Here is a 25,992-nt window from a genome sequence, read left to right as displayed (position 1 = left end):
GTGTTTATCTATATGTCCTGTAGAAAAATGTATGCATATATACATACCAATGAAATATATGTGTATGTTTACATTCTTTATTTCTAATATTTTAAAAATATATGATTTTGTCACCATCTTGAGTAAAATCAGCCAGTGACCAAAGCATATAGTAGTTCACAGAACTAACCCATCTCATATCATTCATCAGGTTCATTATTCAGTAAGAGTGACAAAGGCTTTTGGTAAACACAATAATGGCATCACCAGTGTTTGCATTCTAATCTCAGAAACCTATGAATATGTTGCCCTACATGGAAAGGGGATATTACAGATATGAAAATGTTAAAGGTCTGGTGATGAGGAGATTATCTAGATGTGATCATAGACTAAGTCCATGCACCACAACTATTAATAGAGCCTATGCTCTAGAGCCCAGGAATTGCAACTATTGAGCTTATGTGCCACAATTACTGAAGAATGTGCACCCTAGAGCCAGTGCTCCACAGTAGAAGAAGCCACCACAGTGGGAAGCCCGCACACTATAATGAGGAGTAGCCCCTCTGGCCACAAATAGAGAAAAGGCCTGCACAAGACTGAAGACCCAGCATTGCCAAAATAAATAAAACTATAAAAAAAAAAAAAAGGAAAGAAAAAATACTTATTAAAAAAAAAAAAAAAAAAAGAGTCTTATAGGAGGGAGACAGGAAGGTCAAAGTTACAGAAGGGAATGTGACACTGAAAGCAGAGATATTTTCATCCTGGTCTCCAGAAGTTGTGAATGCTGCTGCCGAAAGGGAACTGTGGAAAGGTGATTATATTAAGGATCTTGAGATGACAGGATTATCCTGGGGACCCAGGTAGGTCCAAGTAATCAAACAGGTTTTTATAACAGGGACTCAGGAGGAGCCAGAGGAGAAGCAGATGTGATGATGGGAGCAGAAACTGGAGTGACCCACTTTGAATATGGAGGAAGGGGCCACAAGGCAAGGATACAGGCAGCCATTAGAAGCTGAAAAAGACAAGGAAAGATATTCATCCCTGAGAGACTCTGGAAGGAACAAGCCCATGCTTTAGCTCAACAAAACTGATTGTAAACGTCTGACCTCCAAAACTATAAAAATAAACTTGTGTTGTTTCAAGCCACTAAATGCATGATAATTTGTTACAGCAGCAATGGAAAATTAATACAATATGTAGAGAAAGAAAAGCATTTGCCAAATCAAGAACTATGTAATAGGTGCCAGAGAATGTATGTATTTGTTTTTACACCAAAATCTTTTCTGCTACAGCAGTTGCAATGCAAGTCACCCACTCATAAAGTTTATAATTATCAATGGTTCATTTTTCTTCTACACAGGCCAAACTAGTGAGCTAAGGGGGCATGTAGTAGCATGTGTGCTAAGTCGCTTCAGTTGTGTCTGACTGTTCAATCCTATGGGCTGCAGCCTGCAAGGCTCCTCTGTCCATGGGCTTCTTCAGGCAAGAATACTGGAGTGGATTGCCATGTACTCCTCCAGGGGATCTTCCAGATCCAGGGTTGAACCCATGTCTCCTGCATCGGGTTCTTTACTACCAGCGCCACTTGGGAAGCCTTTTTCTTACTATAAAAGCCCTTAATTCAAAGGTTAGGGAATCAAATGGGAAGATTTCACTCGTTGTTCACTATGTCCCTTTCAATTTTACATCTGGAACTGAGGAAATAACCACAGAATGTGTTCAGAGACCTACTGAGTACAGTAGGCTTAACTAGAGCCCAAACTCCGTTGGTCACCTGACCATCAGCCTCTACTCTAACTAGTAGTCACTATTCTAACAGTGAGTTTGGGTCTCTAGGACTTAATTTAATTTCTTATCCAGCATTTTGCAATCTAAAATGTCAGATTATGCTCCCTTCCTTAATTTACAGTTATACTAGAAAATGGCTACAGTTCTCTTTAAAGAAGGCAGGGAGGAAAATTAACAGTATAAATTTTTGACAGTGTACCAGAATTCTTCCTCAAGAGGACCTAGGGTTACATTTCATTCAGGGAGCTCTAAGTCTGTAAATTGGTTCAGATTTGGGAATTAAATGAATGAGGGCCCATTGTTCTTTGACTTGGTTACTCCAGTCACTCTGTTCACTAGACCTAAAGCTTTTCCATTTATACAAATCAGGTAAGACTGTAGTTTCTACTCATCTACTTCACTCTAGGGACACCAAAGACCAACCAGCCAACACCATATCTCTGCAGGTCAGAACATTCAGATGACTGCTTTGGCTTTCCTGTTCATTGCAGTAACTATATGCAGCATCTTGTCTTTGGCTATTAAGTGCTGCCACTTGGCCCTGTACCCTGGGATTCTATCATCCTCTTTGAATTTAGGGAATCCCAGTTCCATGGTAGCAGTTCTCACTACAATGTCTGACCCCAGAGAAGAGTAACAATAGAGCTTTCCAGTGATGCTGAGGCTCTTTTCACAATTGAATTCTTATAGGTATGGTGAAGAACATATCCTCTGGATTTCAATGAAGGCAGGTTGGCAAGTCTTGTGTAATAGATGCTCTCTAGCAGTTTAACCTCCCTAAGTCTTCTGACACCTCGATCAATAGTACAACAAAGAAGTTCTGGCATATTGGTTTTATTGGTGTAAGACATCTTTGTGGTTGTATCTGTCTTTAGTGAGTGTAAGGCATATTTGGATCTTTATTGTGGATGTGACTGGTGATAGAAGCAAGGTCCGATGCTGTAAAGAGCAATATTGCATAGGAACCTGGAATGTCAGGTCCATGAATCAAGGCAAATTGGAAGTGGTCAAACAAGAGATGGCAAGAGTGAATGTCGACATTCTAGGAATCAGCGAACTGAAATGGACTGGAATGGGTGAATTTAACTCAGATGACCATTATATCTACTACTGCAGGCAGGAATCGCTCAGAAGAAATGGAGTGGCCATCATGGTCAACAAAAGAGTCCAAAATGCAGTACTTGGATGCAATCTCAAAAATGACAGAATAACCTCTGTTTGTTTGCAGGGCAAACCAATCAATATCACAGTAATCCAAGTCTATGCCCCAACCAGTAATGCTGAAGAAGCTGAATGGTTCTATGATGACCTACAAGGCCTTTTAGAACTAACACCCAAAAAAGATGTCCTTTTCATGATAGGGGACTGGAATACAAAAGTAGGAAGTCAAGAAACACCTGGAGTAACAGGCAAATTTGGCCTTGGAGTACAGATTGAAGCAGGGCAAAGGCTAATAGAGTTTTTCCAAGATAATGAACTGGTCATAGCAAACACCCACTTCCAACAACACAAGAGAAGACTCTACACGTGGACATCAGATGGTCAACACCGAAATCAGATTGATTATATTCTTTGCAGCCAAAGATGGAGAAACTCTATACAGTCAGCAAAAACAAGACCAGGAGCTGACTGTGGCTCAGACCATGACTCCTTATTGCCAAATTCAGACTGAAATTGAAGAAAGTAGGGAAAACCACTAGACCATTCAGGTATGACCTAAATCAAATCCCCTATGATTACACAGTGGAAGTGAGAAATAGATTTAAGGGCCTAGATCTGATAGATAGAGTGCCTGATGAACTATGGAATGAGGTTTGTGACATTGTACAGAAGACAGGGATCAAGACCATCCCCATGGAAAAGAAATGCAAAAAAACAAAATGGCTGTCTGGGGAGGCCTTACAAATAGCTGTGAAAAGAAGAGAAGTGAAAAGCAAGGAGAAAAGGAAAGATATAAACATCTGAATGCAGAGTTCCAAAGAATAGCAAGAAGAGATAAGAAAGTCTTCTTCATCGATCAATGCAAAGAAATAGAGGAAAACAACAGAATGGGAAAGACTAGAGATCTCTTCAAGAAAATCAGAGATACCAAAGGAACATTTCATGCAAAGATGGGCTCGATAAAGGACAGAAATGGTATGGACCTAACAGAAGCAGAAGATATTAAGAAGAGATGGCAAGAATACACAGAAGAACTGTACAAAAACGATCTTCACAACCCAGATAATCACGATGGTGTGATCACTGAGCTAGAGCCAGACATCCTGGAATGTGAAGTCAAGTGGGCCTTAGAAAGCATCACTACGAACAAAGCTAGTGGAGGTGATGGAACTCCAGTTGAGCTATTCCAAACCCTGAAAGATGATGCTGTGAAAGTGCTACACTCAATATGCCAGCAAATTTGGAAAACTCAGCAGTGGCCACAGGACTGGAAAAGGTCAGTTTTCATTCCAATCCCAAAGAAAGGCAATGCCAAAGAATGCTCAAACTACCGCACAATTGCACTCATCTCACAGGCTAGTAAAGTAATGCTCAAAATTCTCCAACCCAGGCTTCAGCAATATGTGAACCGTGAACTTCCTGATGTTCAAGCTGGTTTTAGAAAAGGCAGAGGAACCAGAGATCAAATTGCCAACATCCACTGGATGATGGAAAAAGCAAGAGAGTTCCAGAAAAATATCTATTTCTGCTTTATTGACTATGCCAAAGCCTTTGACTGTGTGGGTCACAATAAACTGTGGAAAATTCTGAAAGAGACGAGAATACCAGACCACCTGATCTGCTCTTGAGAAATCTGTATGCAGGTCAGGAAGCAACAGTTAGAACTGGACATGGAACAACAAACTGGTTCCAAACAGGAAAAGGAGTACATCAAGGCTGTATATTGTCACCCTGTTTATTTAACTTCTATGCAGAGTACATCATGAGAAACGCTGGACTGGACGAAACACAAGCTGGAATCAAGATTGCCGGGGAAAATATTAATAACCTCAGTTATGCAGATGACACCACCCTTATGGCAGAAAGTGAAGAGGAACTAAAAAGCCTCTTGATGAAAGTGAAATTGGAGAGTGAAAAACTTGGCTTAAAGCTCAACATTCAGAAAACGAAGATCATGGCATCTGGTCCCATCACTTCATGGGAAATAGATGGAGAAACAGTGGAAACAGTGTCAGACCTTATTTTTCTGGGCTCCAAAATCACTGCAGATGGTGACTGCAGCCATGAAATTAAAAGACGCTTACTACTTGGAAGGAAAGTTATGACCAACCTAGATAGCATATTCAAAAGCAGAGACATTACTTTGCCAACAAAGGTCCATCTAGTCAAGGCTATGGTTTTTCCTGTGGTCATGTATGGATGTGAGAGTTGGACTGTGAAGAAGGCTGAGCGCCGAAGAACTGATGCTTTTGAACTGTGGTGTTGGAGAAGACTCTTGAGAGTCCCTTGAACTGCAAGGAGATCCAACCAGTCCATTCTGAAGATCAGCCCGGGGATTTCTTTGGAAGGAATGATGCTAAAGCTGAAACTCCAGTACTTTGGCCACCTCATGCGAAGAGTTAACTCATTGGAAAAGACTCTGATGCTGGGAGGGATTGGGGGCAAGAGGAGGGGATGACAGAGCATGAGATGGCTAGATGCCATCACTGACTCAATGGACGTGAGTCTCAGTGAACTCCGGAAGTTGGTGATGGACAGGGTTGCCTGGCGTGCTGCGATTCATGGGGTCGCAAAGAGTCAAACACGACTGAGTGACTGATCTGATCTGATCTGATCTGATTTCAGTCAACCAACCAAGCAAACTATTAGAGTCATTATTAACCTTCTCAAGTTAAAACATTGATTCTGAAGCACAGCTTCATATTTCTTCAGCCTATACCCTCTTCTCTTAAGCTTCATGGTTGTTTTTCAGTTGCTAAATCATGTCCAACTCTGTGACAACATGAACTGCAGCACATCAGGATTCCCTATCCTTCACTATCTCCTGGAGTTTGCTCAAACTCATCTCCACATAGTTGATGTTGCTATTCAACTATCTCATCCCCTATTGTACCCTGATTCTCCTGCCCTCAATCTTTCCCAGCATCAGGGTCTTTTCCAATCAGTCAGCTCTTTGCATCAGGTGGCCAAAGTATTGGAGTTTCAGCTTCAGCATCAGTTCTTCCAGAGAATATTCAGGGTTGATTTCCTTTAGGATTGACTGGTTTGATCTCCTTGCTCTTCAAAGGACACTCAAGTATCTTCTCTGGCACCACATTTCAAATGCATCAATTCTTCAGGGCTCAGCCTTCTTTATGGTCCAACTCTCATATCTGTACATGCATACATGCAAGTGTGCTAAGTCATTTCAGTTGTGTCCAACTCTTTGTGACCCTATGGACTGTAGTCCATGAGGCTCTTCTGTCTATGAGATTCTCCAGGCAAGAAGGCTGGAGTGGGTTGCCATGCTCTCCTCCACGTGATATTCCAGGCACAGGGATCGAATGTGTATCTCCTGTGATTCTTGCATTGCAGGTGGATTCTTCCCAGGTGCGTTACAGCCATTAGGGAAGCTCCATCATTCCTGCCTACTGGAAAAACCATAGCTTTGACTATACAGACGTTTATTAGCAAAGTGATGTCTCTGATTTTTAAAATACTGTTTAGGTTTGTCATAACTTTTCATCCAAGGAGCAAGCATCTTTTAATTTTGTTGTTGCAGTTACCATCTGCAGTAATTTCGAAGCCCAAGAAAATGAAATCTGTCACTGTTTCAAATTTTTCCCCATCTATTTGCCATGAAATCATGGGAATGCCTACCATGATGTTTGTTTTGTGAATGTTGTGTTTTAAGCCAGTTTTTTTGCTCCTCTCTTTCACCCTCATCAAGAGGTTCTTTAGTTCCTCTTTACTTTCTGCCATTAAAGTGGTATCATCTTCATATCTGAAGTTGTTGATATTTCTCCTGGCAATCTTGATTCTAGCTTGTGAGTTATCCAGCCCAGCATTTCACATGATGTACTCTGCATGTAAGTGAAATAAGTTGGGTGAGTATATGTAGCCTTGTCATACTCCTTTCCTAATTTTGAACTAGCTTATTGTTAAATGTCTGGTTCTAATCGTTGTTTCTTGTCCTGACTACAGGTTTCTCAGGAGACAGGTAAGGCGGTCTGGTATTTTCGTCTTTTTAAAAATTTTCCACAGTTTGTTGTAATCTATGCAGTCAAAGGTTTTAGTATAGTCAACAAAATTAGATCGTTTGGGGCATCCCTTTGCTTTTTCTATGATCCATCAGATGTTGGCAATTTGATCTCTGCTTCCTCAGCCTTTTGTAAATCTGGCAAGTTCTCAGTTCACATACTATTGAAGCCTAGCTTGAAGGTTTCTGAGCATTACCTTGCTAGCATGTGAGATGATTGCAGTTGATTGAGCATTCTTTGGCATTGCCTTTCTTTGAGATTGGAAGGAAAACTGATCTTTTCACACATATTCCCAAGGCTTCAGTTGATACATATTGGTAAAATTGTGCAATTATTTTAGTATGCCTCATTCTTCCTGTGGGCCACACTTTGTGACTCAGATCCTTTGGGGTCTGAGAGAACTTGAATCTGGGTATGAATCTGGACATGAATATAGGTGATAGGGAAAGGCCCTGAGGAGGAATCATTAGTGTTTTACAAGGCAACTGCCTCACTGGAACAATTTATATTGAAGAGCTTTTTCAGGAAAGGGAGGCTAGTCTTCTCAAGCCGAGCTGATTCTACAGAAGACACAACATAATTTAGGTATTCAGGGTTTTCAACCTCACTGGAATCTGCCCATATGCCCTCATGCCAAATTTTACTATTGCATTCCTTCTGAAGTGTTGTTCCAGCTTTATTGAAAGTGATCATGAGCCATCAAGAATTCAATTTATATTATTATTCAGTCATCTATAGGGTTAGACATTGAGTGTGGTTTTCAAAAATCCTGGTTCTGCAGATATGAAAGATATAGGCTTCCTTCAGGGGAATCAGAGAAGTTTTCAATTTCCTTGAACTGAGAATTTAAAGTGTTATCTTACTGTACTATTTTCTAAATTATTCAGTGTGGTAAGGAGCAAAACAACTAACTCCATCTTACTCTTTTTACTGTCACTTAAATATTTATAGCAGTAAATAATGTGTTGTTCAGTGCCTTACTTTTTATAGATAATTGATTATAGTTATCTATAGATGATAATCTGAGTGACCACTTGCCATACATGCCATAAATTACCCAGGGCCTACTTCACCACTAGAAACTTAAACATTAATGCCTTTAAAGCAAATACAATCAGAGAGCCAGTTTCAAGAAACTCACTGGAGAAACTGATGCTGAAGTTGAAGCTCCATTATTTCAATCTGATGTGAACTGCCAACTCATTGGAAAAGTCTCTGATACTGGGAAATATTGAGGGCAGAAGGAAAAGAGGGTGTCAGAGGATGAGATGTTTTGCATCACCTATTTAATGATCATGAACTTGGGCAAACTCCAGGAGATGGTGAGGGGCAGGGAGGCCTGATGTGCTGCAGTCGATGGAGTCGCAAAGACTTGGACAAGATTGGGCAACTGAACAACAACAATTTGTATGTATAGTCCTGCATTGACAGACATTTTCTTTATATACATCCCAAAAAAATTGATTTAAAATATTACAATAATAAAATGTAAAATACTATATGTAAAAACATAACAATTTTAATGTTATGTAAAAACATTTTCATGACTGATATGTGAATAGATGGAAATGTATCTTATTAAAATTTTTAGTGTTTATTTGAAAATTGAAGCTCATAGTGGATATGCAGCAAAATAGCAAAAATAAAATTTGTTTTGAATTAAAACACCTATATTAAAAACTTTGCTTCATTCTGTCAACTAAATGACATGCATTCCTTCAGATAATTTTGTATTCATATGTCAATATATCCACTTGAAGAAATTTTGTCGTACAGATAATGACAAGTTCAAATCCAGCCTTGCCTTTTCTCAAATTCTCACATTTCAGTTTTCAAAAATGGTCTGAATTAATGAGTCATTTTTATGATAAAACTCTGAAAGAAACATTAAAATGATGAATATGTCACAAACTTAGGAGAGAACGGGTGTCATAAAAAGAACTTCATACTTCTAATAATAAATAATTCTCTCAACTGCTGAATTTTCAGTTCAATATCTTCTCAGGAAGATGTCAGAATGAAGCATTAAAGGTTTCTCTGCTCCATCAGAATGGGAATAGAGTGGCAATACTGAGGAGAAAGGAACTGGAAGACTCAATAAAGCTCCACAGGATGACTCCACAGAGAGCTGAATGGAATTAGTAGTATGAGCACTTAGGACAGACCAGATGTTTTTAACTTATTTTTCATTTAGTTCTCACAATAAAACTAGGTATTTTTTAACATGAGGCTAAAGGAGATATGGTTTAAAAAGCTTAAATGACTTTAAAAATAAGAATTACAATGTGCTACACCAAGATTAAAACCAACATCTGTCAGGATAAGCTGCCAGGAGTGTGGTCCATGGAACAGCTGCATTAGTATTACCTGGGACTTTGTTGTAAAAGTCTACCTTGGCCCCATCTCAGACGTACCAAGTCAATCTGTAGGGGTGGCACACAGAAATTGGGTTAAACAAACTTTCTGGGTGATTCAAATGTATTCAACAGTGTTAGAAACTACTTCCCTATACCACACAGGGACTTGGAATTGGGTTTAATTTATCATATTTACACTATGTCCTTGTACAAATCACTGAACTCTATATATAATTTCATCATCTTTGTAAAGGTGAAAAAAAAAAAAAAAACCCTCTATGCCTTTCTTTACAAGAGAATAGTGTATTCTATAAAGCATTATAAAATATAAATATTGGAATGTATTTGTATCATCAAACATAATTTAATATAGTTATTTTTATGTCACCCTGCATGAAATTTTTTTGTAAGTTAAAATTCTTTAAGAAAGAAGCCAAAATACCATCTCCCAATCTTATCACTTCATCTTTTGTCAAGAGTTCTTAGCAATTGCCCTTGACCACAAAAGTAACTGATGGCCTTGTAAACATGATTATCTCATTTGAGGATCTACTTTCCCAACTTTAGAAATAATTAGCTTACTTAAATTATTAAATTCAAAATTGGAGTGGAACTGTTATTTATTTTTAGGAGAATAAGGTTTTTTGGATCTCAAAACCTGCTTTGTACTATGTCAGTTACTTGCAAGATTCATTATCACTGTCAAGTTTCTATATACCATGGGCAATGCCCTTAGAACAGAAAAGGGTTATATTCACTAGATTTTCAAACATTTCCCTGGGTGTTCTAGTTACTATGTAGGAGTAAATAAGGAACAAAATGTGCTTTTAGACTTTCTCCTGAGGATGAAAATTTCCAAATTAGAGGTAGCCCTATCATAAAAGAGATTTTCCTTGAAGATGGAAGAGGCACCCCTATCTTTAATCAAGATGCTTTCAAACTTACATTTCTTTGTTCGACTTGTTTCCATGAATTTTACAAGGTGAAAATAGGTGAAGTAAAATGTTTTTACTGCTGCACTTGCCTTGAAATCCTTGAAATAAGATGGAACAACATGAAAATAGGGGTGAAAACATATCTAGGATATAGAGATAAAATTCTGGAAATGCACTAAAACGGTGTGATCTGGCTGGCAGAGCAGAAATATGAGACAGAGAGATGAAAAATTACTCAAGAGATAAGTTGAGGTCTTGACTTTTAAAAACTGAGTGTGATAAAGTTGGTTGGATATTACATTTAGGTGGCCCCTCCTCCTCCCCAACTCCATTGAAGGAGAGATTAATCCCTCAAAGAGAACATTGCTAACACTTCAAAAATCCAATTTATGAACAATGTTCAAGTGTCTGAGAATACACATTTATAATCTTAACAACATCCTAGTCACTCAAAAATTGGAGGAAACATCATTCATTTTCAAATATCAGAGGATGTTATACCCTGAGGAGAAAATTAACATCCAAATGAAAAAAAAATTGTGGAAAATTGAAGAAAGAACAGTAAAAGATATAGGTATTTTTGCTCCCTTAACAATAATATTTAGCTGACTGGTACTTGGGCAAATATTTTGGGTTTAATATTTTGGTTGGAAGAATTAAAATGACCTTTTCATGTTATTTATTAAGTACTTAAGAATATGGAGAGGTCTACTTCAAGGTAGACTAAAGTTGCAGGAGAAAAATTCTCAAAATAAAAATTATAATAAATATGTTTTATATGTAAAGTTTGAATGTCACATACTAAAATCCATCTTCTCAAAACAAAATTAAAATAACTAAACTTCATACACATTTAAAAATTATTATTAATGTCACCAAGTTTTCATTATTTCATCTGTAAAGTGATAGCAGTTATCATAGTTGCTGTGAAGATTAACAAAAAAATCATAAAAGCTGTAGCAGAGTTCATGGCACAGAACAGATACTTGTTAAATGTTAGTTATACTACTACTGGCATTTCAAAGACTTTTAAGTATTGTTGCTGTTGTTCAGTCATTCAGTTGGGTCCCACTCCTTGCAACCCACCAAGTTCCTGTGTCCTTGGGATTTCCCAGGCAAGAATAGTGAAGTAGGTTGCCATTTCCCTTCTTTAGGGGCTCTTCCTCACCCAGGGATAACACCCGTGTCTCCTGCATTGCAAGTGAAGTCTTTACCACTGAGCCACCAGGGAAGCCTCTTTCAACTATTACCAATATTAACATCAATAATGATGACTTGTTGTTTTTAAATTTGTATTGCTACTCAGTTTTTATATATCCTATTAATATGACATTATGTTTGCTTGATTACTTGATCATAAGAAATTAAATATAAGACAGATGTTTAAAAATTATTTACTCTTGTTTCTCTTTAAATTTGCTACAATAATCTATACCACAAAGATTTTTCAAGATATGCATCAAACAACTAAAATTTAGGGGAAAATGCCATTTTCTTTGATTAAAAAAGTAACAAAACACAAGTGAAATTATTTGGCAAAATTATTTTCTGAAACCTGTGTTGGCATATAGATAGAAACAGTCAATAACAAAGGAAAACTTTTACCTGTGTTATGAATGGTTTATTTTAGTAAAAGAAGTTTAAAAAGTTTGTTGTTGATATTGTAACATAAGGCACAAAGTGTTGTTAGTTATTAATTTTGTTACTTTCCTGTATGGTTTCATTTGAGCATCCATTCTATGTAAGGCGCTTAGACACATGTGCTGTATACATTTTGAAGGTCTGGTGAGAGGAATTGTGGTATACATTAAAAGAATAAAGCTGTGCTTTAAAAAATATCCTCAAATTAATAACTGGAGTTACCCTAAGCAAGAAAAAAAAAAAAAAAAGGAAGAATTAATGAAAGGATGGGAAACAGGAACAATGGTTACTTGCCAGGGGTTGGAATCAAAAACTAAAAATCCAAAATGAATTTCCTCTCATAGTTGGTTCGGCATTTCTCCAATATTTGCCTCAGTTCAAGGCTCTACATGACACAGTTTCCCACTCTCATAGCTGAGAATGGCCACCCTGCTGTTTCTGAATTCACAATTTCTAATTCCAGCTCATACAGAAAGACTCAACAGTGTCCTTGAATCCCAATCTTGAATTCTCAGGGACAGAATATGATTGGCCCACCATGAGGCAACAGTTTATCCCTTCTGATTAATTGTGGCTGAAATGACAGCGTCCTATAGAACAGTAATAGCTTTCAATCCCTGGAAGTCAGGGAGGCAAGTCAGGAATAAGAGGACATGTGAAATGGAAAAATCCCCTCCAGTGTATTGATAGTATCTAGTATTATTCTCAAGGCGGAATACTCAGTGGTTTGGCTTATACTGGCTACCTTTCAGAAACTCACGTTCATGCCAAACAACTTCCATTGTAAGATTCCCTCCAAAATGTGCCCTATGACCCCACTGCAGATAGTGACTTCACTTTTCTCCACAGTCCAATAACTGTTTGGGAATCTTTTGCCATGCTTCCAGAAATATATTGAGGAAAGGCAAATTGAAAAACAAAGCTATATTTTCTCATTGCTATTTCTATACTGTCATTTGTGAAGCATGGTTTATAAATGCTGATTAACAATGCTATTTATCTTTCACAGGCAAGATACCAGTTATACTTGAAGCATACAAAAAGCCCCAGTGATTTGGTTAGCCTACAAAAGTCAGTTCAATAAGAAATATAAGAGTAGTCAGGTCAGTTGTATGCTATTATGTATAAAGAGTAATAGAAGCAACAACAGCCACAGAAACCAGCTCATTGGTTGCCTGAATATTTTTCTTAAACAATAAGTTGAAATGGTGTAGAGACAATTACAGAGTTAAATTTGGGGCATATCTTAGTTAAAATTCTGAGGTGTTCATCACGGTGACTGCCCTTTAGCTTTCATAATTCTCTGTGTATTTTTTAAAGCCCTTCCACTTTTTATGTGCACTGTCTTCATTGTACCTTACCACTCATAAGAGTAAGTTGAATTATATTGGGTGGTCTGATGGTTTGAATATTAGTATGTCCCCTCAAGTAACTAAAACTGTGAGTTACATGAACTTGCCCCTCTCTTAAATGGAAAATATGAGTAACTGAGCAAGATAGACTCAAATCCACTTCAAGATATTAAACTGAGAAATTTTATGAAAAATAATACTTATGATTTTACACTAAATTTTAAGTGCAGAAAAGAATAACATTCAAGATTTCTCCAGGAACCAGGGGAATGTTTTTTGCCTCTATGAATAGTAATGACTACATAAAAGCTGCATATGTATCTAAAGCTAGAGGTAGCTGGCAAGAGTTAAACAGGAAAATCCCCTTGGAATATTTGCCTTCCCAAAGAAGCTAGGGAAGAAGATGATTAACCCAAAGCATTAAGTACTGTAAGTGAATGATATGTGATGGTGACCAGCCTATAGAAGATTCGGACCTATGGGCTGCACCAGCTCATATGGAAAACTGGCACATGTGTCAAATGTTTACAAAGTAAAATTCCTCACTTATAAAAGTTATTTCTATATATTTTCAAAAGCAATCTTAAGGTATTATGGCTTATTATTATTCCTCAGTTGTATCTAAGTTTGAATTGGTTTTTTAAGATAGAATGCTGTTCATCTTGCCTAATCAATCCAAAATTCATCTTTTGGGATGATTATGTTGAAGCCTAAAGTCAGACAGATAATTATGGTAGTTACTTTCGCCCCTCTGCTTCTGAGACTCCAGAATTAGGAACTATTTTCTGATTTTTCGATTTAGAAGCTGTGACAATTATCAGTATATTTCCTCTCAGTTCTAAGTGCAGACTTTTTGAGATGTTTTTTGCAAAGATGATACTAGGACTGAATTTTGTAAACATTTCTCTTTGGCTAGCTAGAGCAAGTTAGGTCTTTTCATGGAGAATAGAGGAGGGTCATTGTGGGGTCTGTGTCTGTGCACGTTCAGTCCTGTATGAGTCTTTTGAAACCCCACAGACTGTAGCCCACGAGGCTCCTCTGTCCATGGAATTTCCCAGGCAAGAATACTGGAGTGGGTTGCCATTTCCTTCTCCAGGGATTCTTCTTGATCCAGGGATGGAAGTTGAGTCTCCTGCATGGCAGGCAAATTCTTTACCGCTGAGCCACCAGGGAAACTGGGTTGTTGTGAGACTATAGCAAAAGTAAGATGCCTTTATTCCTAGCTATGATATGTTATTGCTTTGTGGGTGTGCTTGCTAACAATTGTGCCTGTTGGAGACCCAGTGGTGTTTATCTCTATGTCCTTGCAGACCAGCCCTGGATCATCTGGACCCTTCAGCAAGTTTATTGGCACCAGTGGATTACTATTACAAACCAGCTTTGGCTTGCCCATACTTACTTTTTAATTTCTCCTGATCATTCACCCTTTCAGCCCTCATCTATTCCTTTTGTTAAGTTTCTCTGCCTCGGATAGACTGTACGTTTCTGTGGCAGTCACACATTTCCCCATTAGTTCAGAACCTCCCGACTGATGGAAGTGGGCCAGATGTCTGCATGAATTTTTAGTCTCTTCCTTGCTCACTTTTTATCAGTCCTAGAGGTAGTAGCTCCCCCTGCATTGACTTTTTCCATATTCCTAGAGTCTCAGCTTACAACCCTTTTATAATAGCTAACCTTTTTACTAGTTGATAATGATTTGCATTAAATGGTACCTGTTCAAATTATTGATATGGTTTTTACTTGGTGACTGATGGAAATGCATATTTGTATTTAGTCACACTGAAAAGTTTAAATTGTATTGGTGGTGAGCCTTTTATAAGAAAATATCACTAGATTTCAAAGAAACAAAATTAAAAATATCAAATCAAGGAGGTAGGTTTATTTATTTTAATATTTAGGTTTGAGACTTCAGACAAAAATATAGGAAGGAATAGACAACATTTGCTAGTAAGAGGTAAATATATCCAGTTAACTATTGTACTCATTACTTGACTCAGTACAGAAACATCTTGTCCCTATGTGTTTCAAACACATAAGAAGCTTTGGGAATGTTTTTGTGGCTTTGAGGGTCTTCCAATGACATTCATTTCCATCATCTCTACTCATTTATGGAGAATTAGAGAACAGTAACTGAAGCAGCTTAAAATAATTAATGGGATACTGTTTCCATGTAGACAAAATTCTCTCAGAAAAGCAGCCCATATCCTATTAGACACTCCTAAATCTTTTCTATTTGGGATTTTAGTTATATAACTTCCGGTATCATCACCATATTATACAATTACCTTAGGAAACTTTAAAGCACTGATATTTTCATGAGAAGAACACTTCAAGCCCAAAAGCATTGGAAAAGATGCTTTTGATGTTGTCTGGTAAAATCTACCTTCCTTCCCCAAAGCAGAAGATGCTGAAATTGAGACTTTCCTGGCAGTCCAGTGGTTAAGATTCCATACTTCCAGTTCAAGGGGCATATGTTTAATCCCTGGTCAGGGAACTAGAATTCCACATGCCAAGAGGTACAGCCAAGAAAATATTTTTTTTTTTAAAAAAGGAAGAAAATGTATTATTCAAAAGACACTGAAATCACCTCAAAGAAATCAGTGGAAAACCTAAAGACAGTGGAAGAGGAGATTCCTTAGGATTTATCTCCTCCCAGTCTCGTCCTAAGGCCTATTAGTTCACTGTAGTGTTCACTAACTCACACTGTCTATTTCACCACCTTCATTGCTGCTGAAACAGGAAAATCTAAAATTTTCCACCATGTCCCATTCACCTCAAGGTCAGAAAGTAGAGATGGCACCCTCACTGTTCTCTAATGCCTCTACTAGGTGGTCACTCTTTCAACTGTATAGGTCTTCCAGCTCCTGTGAATTAATCATATCTGACTATACAACTCTTCTTTCATTGCAACAGACTTCAAATTTCCCTATCAGAACCGTTAATCAATTAGTCATTAATCATTAATCATCAATCAATGAAGGCTTTAAATCTACCCTTTCCAACCTAACCCTTGTCATTAGTTTAACATATCAAAGTCCATGAAAACACATTTTCCAAAGAATACTAATAGATCAGTCTTTCTCCTTATAATGAATGACTTTATCCTCCAATCCTTCTCAGCCACCTGATCTTATATTCTCTGCATGGCCTGAAACTATTTTATTTCCTAAAATGTTAACTTTGGCATGTCATTCTCTGGCCACAATCTCTTCCCTCTTCAGTTTTCTGTTCTTAGTCATAATGCAGACCAACAGTATATGATGTAAAATCAGTGCCATCGCCCCTTTATTTTCTCCACGTCCAACTTTGAAAGTGTTAATCACTCTGTTGTGTCTGACTCTTTGTGACTCCATAGGCTGTAGTCCACCAGGCTCTTCTGCCCATGGAATTCTTCAGACAAGAATACTGCAGTGGGTAGCCATTCCCTTCTCTAGGAGATCTTCCTGATCCAGGGATCAAACCAGGGTCTCCTGCATTGCATATGGATTCTTTACAATCTGAGCCACCAGGGAAGCCCATATCCAGCTTTAATTACAAGCAAAAACAAACAAACAACAAAAACCCCTCATTTCAATCACTATCTTGAAAATGTCCAGATCCCTACACCACTGCTTTTACATTGCCACCTCATGGCAAATTTATATCCACAGTAAACACAGTCTGAAGCTTTGTCCTTGCCTACAACCAAGTAGCTGGATGTTTCTGGAAAAAAAAAATCACATATTTGAGAAACTTATAATAATTTGTGACTTTTAGCCTCATAAGGGACTTCAGTACTTCCCAGAGATATCACAATGTTTCTCCAGTAAGTTAGCTCATCTTAAACCTCTGACCTCCTTATATTCCTTTGTGCAAAGAATATTACTTTTCCTCTGCTGCACTGACAAAAATAGAAGTTTCTATCAGATGCAAACTCTGTCAATAGTCTCTAATAAACAGAATGGCAGATACTATAAACATTCTGCTCTTGCCTTGATGCTATAATGTGGGGGAAAAGAAATGTCTTTTACTTAAGGTTTACCTATTTATTTAAGCTTTAGTGCCACATCTTTTGGAATTCTTAGGACTCTTTTGCTATAGATTTTCTTTTCTACCTCTCAGAGACATTTTCAATTCACTAAATTCTTTCCATTAGAATTCAAACATGTTTTGTCAGTAGTTGTCATAATATGACTCTACACTACAATCATGTGAAGTTCTTTTACAAATGCCAAGAGATTCTGGTTAATTGACCATTAGCAGGTCCTGTACATCTTTTAAAAAATAATCTCTGGATTATTTTAATGTACAGGATTGAAAAGCACTGTTATAATCTCTCATATAATTAAAACTTTACTGGGAAGAATATCCCAGTACACCTCTCTGTTCCAGACATTGTTTTCTTCCCTTCAATGCAAAATATCTCAAAGAATAATTTACACTACTTGTCTAAATGGCCTTCTCTGTTGAACTATCAACACTCTTTACAAAATCTTGCCAACCAAAAAAATGAGTACCATACAATTAAATCTAATATGTACCTTCAGTCCTTATTTTACATAACTTCACATCATTTGACACTTGACTATTTGATATTCTTACAACACTTTCTTCTCTTAATTTTCTCTTCTAATTCCATCTACCATTCTGAAAACAGCCTTTTAAACTCTTTTGTCATTGTTTCTTTTGTATAAAATCATTAAATATTGTAATTCATAATTTATTGAGATTCCTCTAGGATATAAGGTATTAATTTTAGATCAGTAAAGTTTCTATCCAATGATCTCAAAATGTGGACTGAAGCATATAGCAATCAAGACAGGTTAGATCTGACTAAAAGGTAAAAAATATCCATGACTTAAAGTAGAAAATGTTCATTTTTCATTCATAGTTCATAATCTGCATCAGGGACTGGCAAGGAAGAAATATCTGCTAATAGTACTCACTCATGAAATACACCTGGCAGATCAGCTATCATCATAAATGTTGCCTGTTACTGTGCAAAAAAAAAAAAATTCCCAGCCCAAAAGTGACAAGTATCACTTCTATCTTCAATTCAATGGCTAGAACTAATAGTCATATGCCCATGCTAACCACAAAAGGTCCACCAAAAGCAATTCCACCATGGGCCAGAAATCAGAGAACTGCATAACAGTGAACAACACTAATGACTGCTGCCTGAGTACAAAGACCTTTTTCACCGTTATGGAGCTGCCACACAAGACCATTTGGGAGAGAGCTCCAGTGCTTTATGTGTGATATGTAACAAGCATTCAAGAGATCTGTGTGCACACTAAAATTAAGATCCACTTTTCTGAGGGTTCCATAAACAGACTTCAAGGAGGCTTAACAAACATGTAAAAAATCTGGTTAGTAAATGTACATAAGCAAGGTTATAATTATAATATATTATCCAAAGCAATGCACTTTTAACAGTGAAAGGTCCTTGATTAATATTTTACTAGGAAACAGACATAAAGTAGGACTATCAAAGAAACAATACAGAGAAACAGAAGATAAGAAATATTAACTAATTTCCCCCAAACCAGATGGCTCACTTGTATTAAAAAAGAAAAAAAAAAGATGAAATGGTTTTCCTGGTTCTAGTGATCATGCAGTTGCTTCAAAATCTAAATAAGATCCCTGTTCATCTTCATTGCAAATGTAGAATTTTTCATACCATTATATAGTTGGAATGAGTAATGACCACTTTCAAAAATAAAGGGATATTTTCCTTATAAATTCTACATTGCAGACTCCAATTTGGAATTATTTTTATCCTACTTATATCTTTAATTGCCTTATGTTTCTAACTTGAAGTTTGAAAATGTAAATTTCTAGAAGTTAGAAAATAAACTCTTCAGATTTTTCCTAGCAACTGTAACTATCCTAATGATAAGAAGACTTTACTAAAACTTCAGTGTAACCCTGATTTTTCTTTTCATGTGATGCATTTATGCGTCACATTAATATAACTGAAATATAATTCCCACTGATTCTAGATTATAAGAGAATGAAGGTTTATGCTTTCAGAGGATGATCTCAATTTTTATAATCTTCATTTCTCCTACAACATGCTAGTACCTATTCTTTCAAGTAGATGTCCTTCACTTTATCTTAGTCATAATGATTCTTACTCTATCTTTGTGTCATGTGAGTTCTTGATAAAGAAATAAGTTGTAAGAAAAAGAATAACATAGAAAGCATTCTCTTGACAAAGGATAAATATACATATATACAGAGAATATATTTCAAATATATGCAAAGAACTCTTAAAACTCAATAATAAGAACCAACCAATCCAATCAAAAATATAGGTCAAAGGCCTGAATAGATACCTTGCCAAAGATTTACAAATAAGTGCCACATCGTATGTCTTTGGAGAAATAAACATTAAAATAACACTGCAATTTAAAACACATTGATGGAATAGCCAAAATATGGAAAATTGACAACATTAAATGCTGATGAGGATGTAAAGCAATAGGAACTCACATCCATTGCAAAAACTTTGGATGACAGTTTAATGGTTTCTTACAAAATGAATCATACACTTACCACAAAATCCTGCAGTCAAGTTTCTTGATATTTACCTAAAATAACCAAAAACTTACATCAATACAAATACCTGCGCATGGATGTTTACAGCAGCTTTATTTGTAACTGCCCCAAACTTGGAAGCAAACAACATGTCCTTTAGTAGGCTAATGGGAAAATAAGCTATGGTACATCTAGGCTATGAAATATTATTCAGTGGAAAAAAAAAAAAGAGCTATGAAGTCATGAAAAAATAAGAAGGAATTATAAATGAATATTACATGTGAAAAGAGTCAATTGGAAAACATTACATAGCAATTCATTCCAGATTATATGACACTTTGCAAAAGGTAAAGCTATGGCAACACTAGAAAGATCAGTAGCTGCCAGGCTTAGGGGTGTGGGTGGGATGAATAACTGGAGCACAAAAGATTTTAGAGCTGTGTGGTGCTGTAATGATGGATACTTGCCATTATACCTTTGTTCAAACCCACAGAATGTATAATAGCAAAAGTAGAATTGTAACATAAACTATGAACTTTGGGTGATTATGATGTGCCTATGCATAAATTGGAGAAGGCAATGGCAACCCACTCCAGTACTTTTGCCTGGAAAATCCCATGGACGGAGGAGCCTGGTGGGCTGCAGTCTATAGGGCTGCGAAGAGTCGGAAAGGACTGAGCGACTTCATTTTCACTTTCATGCACTGGAGAAGGAAATGGCAACTCACTCCAGTGTTCTTGCCTGGAGAATACCAAGGAAGGGGGAGCCTGGTGGGCTGCCATCTATGGGGTCACACAGAGTCGGACAAGACTGAAGTGACTTAGCAGCAGCAGCAGCAGCATGCATAAATCATCAGTTGTAACAAATGAACCACTCTTGATGAGGATGTCCATAATGGGGGAGGCTATACATGTGTGGAGAGGGGGGAATATGGGAAATCTCTATACCTTCCCTTCGACTTTGCTGGAAATCTAAGACAACTGTAAAAAGTAAAGCAATTATAGAAAATTTACGTGTTCCTTTTAGCTCTGTCCTAAGGTGAAACATTTAATATCACGCATGAAATAAATACCTATACAAGGTACTATATAATATTCTTCCAAGTTTTCTTGATAATAGTAAATTTGAATCACCCTAAAAGAACGAATATTCATAAAGAAAATAGAAATACAGCCTCAATTTGGCAGTCTGTCACATGTGAAATGAAACTTCTGAAAAGACAGGAAAATAATAGTTATTGAAGCACAAACAAATATGACACCATCTATGCAAACTACAAATGACAGCTACTTAGCCATTTCACTGCTTATTTTTCTTACTGATCATCTTTAAAGAAATTCATATGGAATATGCATTATATAGAAAGTTAAGCAATAAAGTGATTTTGTTAAAAGTCTTTAACATCATGAAATGAAACCTCTAAAAAAAAAAAAAAAAGAAACCTCTATCACATTTAAATAAGCTTGATTAATACTTTAAAGTACAAGTAAAAATAGGATTTATTATTTGAACTACTTACTACCTAACCTAATCTGGGGTATCTTTAAAGTTTTTTCTTATTTTTAAAATTCTTTCCAATTTGTTGTAAATTTAAGGTCACTTATGCACATTAACTCATACCAACTTTGCTTATTAATATACCAAAATTTACATGAGTACAGGCTGATTTAATAAGGTTGTCTTTAAAATGCCTGTATCCTCTTCATTTCTCTTACCTCTCTCTTCCCTTCTGTGCAAACCAAATTAGTAATGGAATCTGCCTTAGTTCCATGTTTTTCTATATGTCTGCTGCTGCTGCTGCTAAGTCGCTTCAGTCGTGTCCAACTCTGTGTGACCCCAGAGACGGCAGCCCACCAGGCTCCCCCATCCCTGGGATTCTCCAGGCAAGAACACTGGAGTGGGTTGCCATTTCCTTCTCCAATGCATGAAAGTGAAAAGTGAAAGTGAAGTCGCTCAGTCATGTCCGACTCTTCGTGTCTCCATGGACTGCAGCCCACCAGGCTCCTCCATCCATGGGATTTTTCCAGGCAAGAGTGCATATGTCTACCTAAATCGATATATTTGTAAGAGATTCTAAATTCTTCAGGAGCATTATTCTTGCCCCAAAATACAAGCATGACATATTTTTATGCACCTTATATTTCTTTTCAATTTAGCTTTTATAATACTTTGAAAGTCAACTGTTAGAGCTTAAACTATTTTAATGATTACATATTAGCTCATGGTGCATATATGGCATAACTTGATAGATCATCACAATGAATAATGGGTTTGTATGTTGTTTCTACAAAATGTTGCAGAAAACTTTCTTATATGTTCATCTTTATGTTCTCATGCTTTCGCATAGATTTGTATAATTCATTTTTCTAGAATGATACATAAATAATTTAAAATGTTAATATGTTTATCCAGTTTGCTGTTCGGTGTATTTATAATTTTGCATTTTACAACTCTCAGTATATAATAAGACCATTTTCTCACCATGCTAGTTGGCAAAATCTTTTTGCATCTTTGAAATACTTTTTAGTCTGATACATATAAAACTACTTCAAGTTATCGAAATTGGCATTTATCTTACCATTAGTGAATTAAATAATTTTTCTCAAGTTTGTTAGTCATTTGAATATGTTCTTCTCACAATTTCTTATTCAAAATCTTGGTTTAATTACTCATTGAGTTGCTTGCTTTTACCATGTCAATTTGTAAGTGCTAAGAACTTTTTGTGTGTTCCAGAATCTAGACTCTTACCATTTGAGTAATTTTCTGAATTGAGGATAATATAGATAAATAATTTCTCCAACTAGTATCCTTATATTTTTTTTATGGTTTCTAAAGTTCTACTTTTTGTAAAAAATATTTTCATGCCTTTAGATTGTAACAGGTATTGATTTCGATTTTTCTAAGATATTTGTTGTTTTTTCACATGCATACTTTTATTGTCAAAAAAATCTTTCATCTATGTTATAAGGTAGAGACAAAACTTCATTTTCTTCTAGATCTATCATTATTTAAGCCAGATTACTTAACAAATAATATCAATACATCTCTTTCCTACTGAATTGAAAGGTATTATACTTTTCATAGAATATATTCTTGTATACCGAACTGAAATCTATCTCTGTATATCAGGTTGTATGGTTCTACTCTATTCATCTACATCAATTGTTGGTACCAAAAAAATATTGATGTTATTATGGTTATGTTGATAGACAATATAATACTGACAATTTAGTGCTTCTTGTTTTTAAAACTTCTTAGATATTGTAAGACATTACTTTGTAATATGAATGTTGAAGTTAGTTTATCCAGGGGGCATAAGAAAATTGTTTATAAAATGTAAAAGTAATTGGAGAATTCACATCTGTAAGATACTAGTTTCATAACCAAGGATATTTGTGTTTTGCCATATGTTTAGATTTTTACATATTTCACCAAGATTTGTAATGTAATTTCTATATCATCTGTCTTCCCTGGTGGCTCAGACAGTAAAAGCGTCTGCCTACAATGTGGGAAACCCGGGTTCGATCCCTGGGTCGGGAAGATCACCTGGAGAAGGAAATGGCAACCCACTCCAGTATTCCTGCCTGGAAAATCCCATGAACAGAGAAGCCCGGTAGGCTACAGTCCATGGGGTCTCAAAGAGTCAGACACGACTGAGCAACTTCACTTTCACCTCTCTACATCATCCTAAAACACATTTCTAAATTTTTAGACTTTATGTTTATTGTGAATAATAATATTTCCCCAATTTTTACTACTGGAAGTATATTTATTACTGGAAACTGGCATAAGTAATAATTGACTTTACATGCTAATATTGTATACAACTAAACTGTCTTTTTTTTTCTTGGCAGTTTTTTACTAGATGCTCCCAGGTTTTTGAGCAATTCAATAATAAGGAATCTGATGACAGTAAATAAGCTAAACTTTCTTATTTTCCAATGTTTATGTTGCTTATTTAGTTTTCTCATCCAATGAATCTTTAGAAACTCTAAGACAATATTAAGCAAAAATAGGTGATATCCTTTAGCTGGTATCTTTTGCTAGTTCCCATTTTAGTGAAAATATTTTTAAAGATTTCCACGTTGTCATAGTATTTTTATTAAGTAAATTTAAGTAATTTATATTATTTATACAGTTTTCTTCTATTATGTATGTTTAGTGTTTGGTTTATAATGGTAGTGAAATGTTATCAAGTGTTCTATGTTTTATTGAGCTTACCTTCATACTTTTCCCCCTTATGTGTTAATATAATTATGTATGCATATATAATTCCACTTAAGCCACTTTTCCGTTTCTGAAATTAAACTTATTTGGCATAATGAATTAATCTTCATGTATGATTGAACTATAATGCTAATTAATATTTTAAAATTTTTGCAACTATTTTCATAAGTGATATAATCGTGTTTATAAGGTATAAAAAATGTATCTAACAATTTATTATTATATTGAATGCATATGTCTTGAACTAATTTACCAAAATAAAATATTCTGACTTCAGTTTTACTGAGACCATGATAACAAGCATTACAGAAATCACTGAGGGAAAGAAAACTTGACATTCATTGATTCTGTATTTGGTGGTTTCTTAGCATATAATTTCAGCCCCAATGCATTTAAACCCACAGAAATCTAAATTTCTTAAACTTCAATAATAAAACAATGCCAAATTGTTCAGAGACAAATAAGCCAGTGAAATGTGTGTAATTATACATTGAAGCAGTTAGAACTGGACATGGAACAACAGACTGGTTCCAAATAGGAAAAGGAGTTCGTCAAAGCTGTGAATTGTCACCCTGTTTATTTAACTTATATGCAGAGTACATCATGAGAAACACTGGACTGGAAGAAACACAAGCTGGAATCAAGATTGCCAGTAAAATATCAATAACTTCAGATATGTAGATGACACCACCCTTATGGAAGAAAGTGAAGAGGAACTCAAAAGCCTCTTGATGAAAGTGAAGGTGGACAGTGAAAAAGTTGGCTTAAACCTCAACATTCAGAAAACGAAGATCATGGAATCCGGTCCCATCACTTCATGGGAAATAGATGGGGAAACAGTGGAAACAGTGTCAGACTTTATTTTTCTGGGCTCCAAAATCACTGCAGATGGTGACTGCAGCCATGAAATTAAAAGACGCTTACTCCTTGGAAGGAAGGTTATGACCAACCTAGATAGCATATTCAAAAGCAGAGACATTACTTTGCCAACAAAGGTTCATCTAGTCAAGGCTATGGTTTTTCCTGTGGTCATGTATGGATGTGAGAGTTGGACTATGAAGAAGGCTGAGCGCCAAAGAATTGATGCTTTTGAACTGTGGTGTTGGAGAAGACTCTTGAGAGTCCCTTAGACTGCAAGGAGATCCAACCAGTCCATTCTGAAGGAGATCAGCCCTGGGATTTCTTTGGAAGGAATGATGCTGAAGCTGAAACTCCAGTACTTTGGCCACCTCATACAAAGAATTGACTCATTGCAAAAGACTCTGATGCTGGGAGGGATTGGGGGCAAGAGGAGAAGGGGACGACAGAGGATGAGATGGCTGGATGGCATCACTGACTCCATGGACATGAGTCTGAGTGAACTCCAGTAGTTGGTGATGGACAGGGAGGCCTGGCATGCTGCGATTCATGGGGTCTCAAAGAGTCGGACATGACTGAGCGACTGATCTGATCTGATCTGATACATTGAAAGTGAAAAGTGAAAGTCACTCAGTCATGTCTGACTCTTTACGACCCCATGAGCTATACAGTTCATGGAATTTTCCAGGCCAGAATACTGGAGTGGGTAGTCTTTCACTTCTCTAGGAGATCTTCCCAACCCAGGGACTGAACCCAGGTCTCCCTCATTGCAGGCGGATTCTTGCAACATAATATAAGTATACATTCTTGCAATGTAATGTAATTATACATTACTTTATATTAATGGGCTTCCCTAGTGGCTCGGACAGTAAAGAATCTGTTCATATAAAGCTTTATCTTAATAGCTGGTCCCAGAAAACAACAGCTTGATTCTGATGTGATCTGAAAGGTGCAGGAAGCCCTTCCGTGCTCTGCTGCTGCTGGTGCTGCTAAGTCACCTCAGTCTTGTCTGACTCTGTGTGACCCTATATACGGCAGCCCACCAGGCTCCGCCACCCCTGGGATTCTCCAGGCAAGAACACTGGAGTGGGTTGCCATTTCCTTCTCCAATGCATGAAAGTGAAAAGTGAAAGCTAAGTCGCTCAGTCTTGTCCGA

This window comes from Bos indicus, chromosome 6 (genome assembly GCF_029378745.1).
Source record: "Bos indicus isolate NIAB-ARS_2022 breed Sahiwal x Tharparkar chromosome 6, NIAB-ARS_B.indTharparkar_mat_pri_1.0, whole genome shotgun sequence".
In the NCBI taxonomy this organism is placed as follows: Eukaryota; Metazoa; Chordata; class Mammalia; order Artiodactyla; family Bovidae; genus Bos; species Bos indicus.
Note: the sequence above shows the minus strand (reverse complement) of the source record.